We start from the raw sequence: 6000 nt of genomic DNA on the forward strand, positions 1-6000 counted from the left end.
CTTCGGGTCACAACGTGATCGGAATGTGGGGTCCCATAGGTCGGCTCTGGTGTTCCTTCCGCAATCGCATCTCGCGGTGGAAGGTCAGGTGAATTGGGCACTGTCGGAATCGGGACGAGATGAGATCGGTTCCGACTGAGGTTCCCATCCTGTGTGTTGACGGAGTAGGACCTTGGAGTGTCCACCGACGACTGCACTATTCGAGATTTGCGTCGATCGGTTATCCACACTCTATCCTCAGGCATCAAAGGTTGAAGCCGGCGGACAGCGTGTTGTCGGTCATAGTTACGCTTCTGATTCATGATCCTACGTTCTTCCCAAAGATTGAGGGCTTCTTTATCTACCTGACTTGGCTGAAGAAGGGAGTCGGCCGTTGGTAGAGAAGTATGCAATCTCCGTCCCATCAACAACTCTGCTGGACTGAAGCCGTTACCCAACGGTGTCGAGCGGTAGGCTTGTAACGCGACGTAGCTGTCCCCAGTTTTCTTCAAACTACGTTTGATAATGCCAACAGCAACTTCCACGAAGCCATTACTTTGGGGGTAACGTGGGCTGGATGTTCTGTGTTCAAAACCCCAACTTTCGGCGAACTTCTGGAACTCCGACTCTTGTATTTTTCGGAATTGTGGTCCGTTATCACTAAAGACTAGTACTTCAGGTGTTCCATGTGTTGCAAAGAAAGACTTCAAGTGAGTTATTATTGTAGTCACCGTCAGACTGTTGAGAAGTGCAATCTCTGGAAACCTTGAAAAGTAGTCGGTGACGAGGAGGTAGTCTTTTCCTTCCAAGTAAAACAGATCCATTGCGACTTTTTGCCATGGTCGATCTGGAAACTTTGATGGAAGCAGTGGTTCGTGTCGGTTGTGTGTTTCTTGGATGCACTGTGTGCATGTGCGTACCACATCTTCCATTTGACGGGAAAGTCCAGGCCACCATACAGACTGTCGGGCACGCGCCCTACACTTGGTAATGCCTTGGTGTCCTTCGTGAAGTCTATGTAGGATGTCACTGCGCATTGACTGAGGAATAATAATGCGGGATCCTCTCATGAGGAGACCGTCTTGCAAAGCTATTTCTGACCTATGAGGCCAGTAATCCCTGCAGTCGGTTTGAACCCCATTCCGTGTCGGCCAGCCTTCTTCACTGTACTCAACCAGCGTCCGTTTAGAATCAGCCATTTAATCATCTGTCTCGAGCGCCCCTTCCTTTTGTTCATCGTCGTCTTTTCCGACTCACGCCTCGCGATGACTATAGCTCCTAGCAGGCTAGCACAGAAACGGCGGTTTTCTCGGTGCAGGACGTCTCTTCAGACTCCCAGCGACATCCCAGAAGCGCAGGCGTCCGGGCCGTGATTGTCCATGCGACGAAACACGTATGTATTGTCTGCATCGGTTGTTGTGGTAAGCGCCGCCGCCGTTGCAACTCGAGGTTTCTGCACTGTCGATGTCGCTCCGCCAGCGGATACATGCCCTCAGTTACCGGTGGCATCCTTTCACGGCATTCCACCTCATTTCTCAAAAACCTCGCAGCTCATCCTCCAGGTATGTTGAATGCGCGTTTACCCTATGGCTGTACTCCAGGCCCACATCGGCTAGTATTGTTTTACGCAACAGCGTTAGGAGCAGCACTCCATACATTCTCTCTTCGGCCTCGAGGCTGTGAACTTTTTTGAGGCTGTGAACGCCCAGAAACGTTGAGCCTCTCAATGTTTCTGGAGTCGTGAACCGCTCGGACAGCCATCGACTGCGACATGATCCTTGACAATTAGGTCCGTTTGGCCGAATCTTTGGGTAAGAAGGTCGAGGGCAACCTTGTAGTTTTTGGTTGTCAGTTGGAGTTTCTCGATCGCTACGGCAGCCCTACCAATGAGGTAGCTTTTTATGTGCTTATATTTCGCAATGCCGGAAAGAGACTCGTTCTGATGGATCGTTGTGTTGAATTCGCCCCAGAAGCCAGGCCATAACCGAATGTCTCCTCCGAATTTCGCGATCTCCAATTTCAGAAGCCTGTCGTCAAGGTATGGTTAAATGAGGGCTGTCCTGAGTTGCTGCCAGGTGTCGAAGAACCAGATGTTGTATTGCTCCTTGTTTTGTGCTCCCTGAACTTCCGCTTCACCCGCCCTTCGGCTACGCTCATGAGTTCCACATACCCTTCCATGCCACTCACTTCCTCTTCTAAAGCTTCATCTTTGATTGACGGCTCAATTTCTCTGTCAATCTCCCTTAGGTAAGCCTCTTTTAGAAGAATATCAAGCTTTTCTTCCAGCTCGCATATTTTAGTTTGATCTGAGGTCAGCAGGGTGCCGATCTTGTTGATCACTTTCGTTGTGGCAGTGTTGTTCTTTGTCTTTTGAGACACTAGGCACTCTCCTGGCTCGTGGGCAGCATGTCCTGGTTGTAGTTATTAAACCAAACCCACATAATCACGCGAATTTCATGCTCACACGAACACACAAATAGAGCACCCGAGACATGCCACTTTCTTTGTGGAAATATTTGCATACTGCGCTTTCTGTCAGAATCAGATGCACAGTGGCGTACTCCACATGACCCCAAGCTGGTGTGCGTTAGCCTAACTGAAAAATGATTGTGTCCTACTACCTACACATTACAGGCTATATCAAATTGAATTTGTGGTGCCTCAAACATCTGTTTTAAACAGCTGGTCTTACTTGTTCCGATCCCTAGCCGCGGGCTCCAAGTATGCCGGCTCATAGATTTTCAGCTTCTCGTAGGCTATATCGAGTAGCCTCTCGTCCAAGCAGACGAGCCCAAACAGCTCGTCTCCAGTGATGCAGCGACCTAAGCAGTTCCGTGCGACACGTGGAACATCGCGGCAGCATTGCCCTTCTTGTAGGGGACAGTTTTCACAGGTGCATCTGGAAGAGTGTACAGTAACGAAACATTATATTTTTAGCATCCTTTGTGTTTCAGCCCTGTATTTACTAAACTATTTCAGTTGTTTGCTTTGGTATGTCTATCGATCATGAATATTTGTGTATGTAATATGTATGGACAATTAAAACAGTATTTGTAGCATATGCCTCTGCCTGTTCTCCCCGATTTTTAGACATATCACTTGCAATGAAATATTGACATAAACAAGCGTCCAGATTCAATAATGAACTTCACTGGACTTGTGACTCCTCGCTCTCGTTCCTTTCTCGTTGTTCCCTTGCTGGCAAGGGAGGGTCGTAGGCATAAGGATCTGGGACGTATATGGCCCCTTGCCTCATAACTCCAAAATCCACTTCAGGCGGCAGGCTGTCGTCGTCGGACATGGATGCTGGAAGTAAAGCATCTTAATTGGACATGAAGGCTGATTGAAGAGGTACAGATTTAATTTATCATGCATGCCTGGCAAGTTATTATTAAATGTACCACATGTCTGGTGGCAGCCTCAATGGGGTACTAGAAGTTTTCTAAAATGGTGCTAACATGATGCCAGGTAAGCAGGAAAAAAACTTGGTGGGCTCGACATTTCGCAAAATTACGACATAAAAATATTTGGTGGGCGCAATAGTTTACTAATTTGGTGGATTCATCTGTATTCAACAGCATGGGTAGTTTAGTCGCGTGATAAATTTTCCAAATTGAGAAATTCGCAAAAACAGTCGTTTCTAGTATGTGCCATAATTCTGCATGCTGCTGGGAGTGCTGGTAACAATTTTTATGCGAGAATGTGACCAGTAAAATACATATTCGAGGCAAGGTTCTAATTGACACGTCGAGTCCCTGATTTTCGCGAGCCATTCTAATTTTTTTTTTTTTTTTTTTTTTTTTGGGGGGGGGGGGGGGGGGGCATTTTTACAATTGCTTACAAGCTAATCCGTTACTTGTGCGGCGACGGTATCTGAACAATCTGCTAACAAAATTAAAGCACATATACCAATTTGTTACCTTACCTATTGCACCCCGCAGTACGTACGCAGACTGTTGTATATCATAAACGCGCGCTGTATCGGGCATTGCGAAAGCATAGCGAAGGCTCCTTTGAAAGTCTAAACCGTCTGTCAGACATTCCGCTCTCTCAGTTCTTGGCCGCTTCGCGAGAACGAGAAAATCGAGTGGCTGCCGGATGACATCGCAGTTTGACATGGGAGCGACTTATAGTGCAACACTTTTTCAAGCTAAACGCGATAGCTTGCGACCGCGATCTTTCGTCATTGTCAGCTTACACGATGAAGAGGCCAGATTTTTTTCACGAAACGCTCCAACGAAGTAATTAGCTTTGATGAATGCAGCGAACTATTTATCGTTTCTTTTAGCAGGGAACGAACGAACTTACGAACGAACTCACCACGTCTTTGCTCAAGCAAAAAATGAGCACAACAAATCAGTTTCCATAAACGTTGCTACACTCTTTCCTTTCTCAGACTCATCACAACATATTCTCGTCTTCAGCTTCTACAAATTCCTACAAAGTATACCTGCGCAAAAACTTGCCTTTTGTAGTAGGAGCCGGGGAAAAGGAACGACGGGTGATGCTTCGACGACGCTACGGACGTTTGTGCAGCACATGTCAGCGTGTCAGCATGGTAGATCACGTGATTCCTTGTATCCCACGTGGGTGCGTATGCACCTGACGTCGAGGCTACAATGTTGCCCGGCTGCGCCGAGGTTTCGGTTTCGGTTTGCGATTATGGTAAATGACAAGATCGCACGAAAAATATTTGGTTTTCACGAGACAAACGCTCTAGGGTTGTTTTGGGGCATTTTTCACGTTTATATCACCCACTATCTCAAAATTTCCGAAATCGAGCGGAGTTGCCCTTTAAAGGAGTTATGACACGCCAAAAATAAAATATTACATAACTATACTGCTAGGACCCATTGTATGTTCCTATAATCCTGCTAAATGTGTTTTGAAAAAGGCGCGATCATTTCGTGGATAAATCGATTTATATGCGGGCCCCTCAGATCCGGGCGGACCTGGAGGCTGATGACGTAGCCAGCCTCCAGCGTGGTGTCTACTTGCACGCACTCACAGACTTGGCTCTCTTGGCGTATCGAGCCTCAGCTTCCTCGTTTACCTTCCACGTTTCCAGCATCCGGTCTGTGACGATTACGTCTACGGCATCGATCGCCTTGTCGAAGTGTTCAACATTGATCGAAGCAGCGATGAGAGTGATTGCTATCAAGAGATGTTGGAAGCTGTTCATTTTGACTGCGACCCGCTGGCGACGAGCTCTAGCGACGACGAGTTCGCCGTGGTCACAGTCGTCCGGGAATGTCTCGCAGACGCATGCAGGGTGGAAGGTCAGCCGGCCGGGGGGCGAGAGCGAGAATAGCTTTCAGTTTACCGAGCTGTTTGAGCGTCGTACCGCGACGAGAAGAGCTTGGGCGATCATGGGGGTGCCTAGAATGAGAGTGTTCATGGTCAGGTGGTTTATGGACACCATGGTGTGACTAAGTTGAGCAGTGTTGCCTGGTCGCCAGATGAAAATTATAAAAATTTGTATATTGAATTTTGCAATTATCAGAGCTCTAAAAATTGCGTAACTTGGTGTATATACTAAGTAGCCTATGAGCATTCCATTTCAAGAATAGTCTATCCGTTTAATTTTCGTGTCATAACCCCTTTAAAGATCAACGACTGGACTGGTCATGGGTGGCGTGCCTGAGAGTGGGACAGTAGACGGCTGTTATATACCAACTTTAGACTTCATTCACCCCTTAACTGACAGGGCACTGGAGGCTACATGCTCGGTGAACCAGCCGATTGTCAGTCTTGCATCACTTATCATGCCCCTTTCTCATACAGATGTGCAGGTCGGACATGAGGCAATAAAAGCTTGGCCCACCAACCACATGGCTCCTACCGCCCTGTCAACGTAGAGGTGAGTTGGTGGGGTCTGCTGAGTGCTTCTGGCGTAGCAGCTCGGCAGTGGTGAGTTACTAGAGCGCAAAATGCAATACCGCACTTTACTCTGAATGCTGCGAGCCATCGGAGCCAATCCAGTGCCGAAAATGTGTCACGTGGCCTGTCCGTTGGGCGCAA

This window comes from Ixodes scapularis, unplaced genomic scaffold (assembly GCF_016920785.2).
Source record: "Ixodes scapularis isolate PalLabHiFi unplaced genomic scaffold, ASM1692078v2 PGA_scaffold21__2_contigs__length_744675, whole genome shotgun sequence".
NCBI classification, from domain to species: domain Eukaryota; kingdom Metazoa; phylum Arthropoda; class Arachnida; order Ixodida; family Ixodidae; genus Ixodes; species Ixodes scapularis.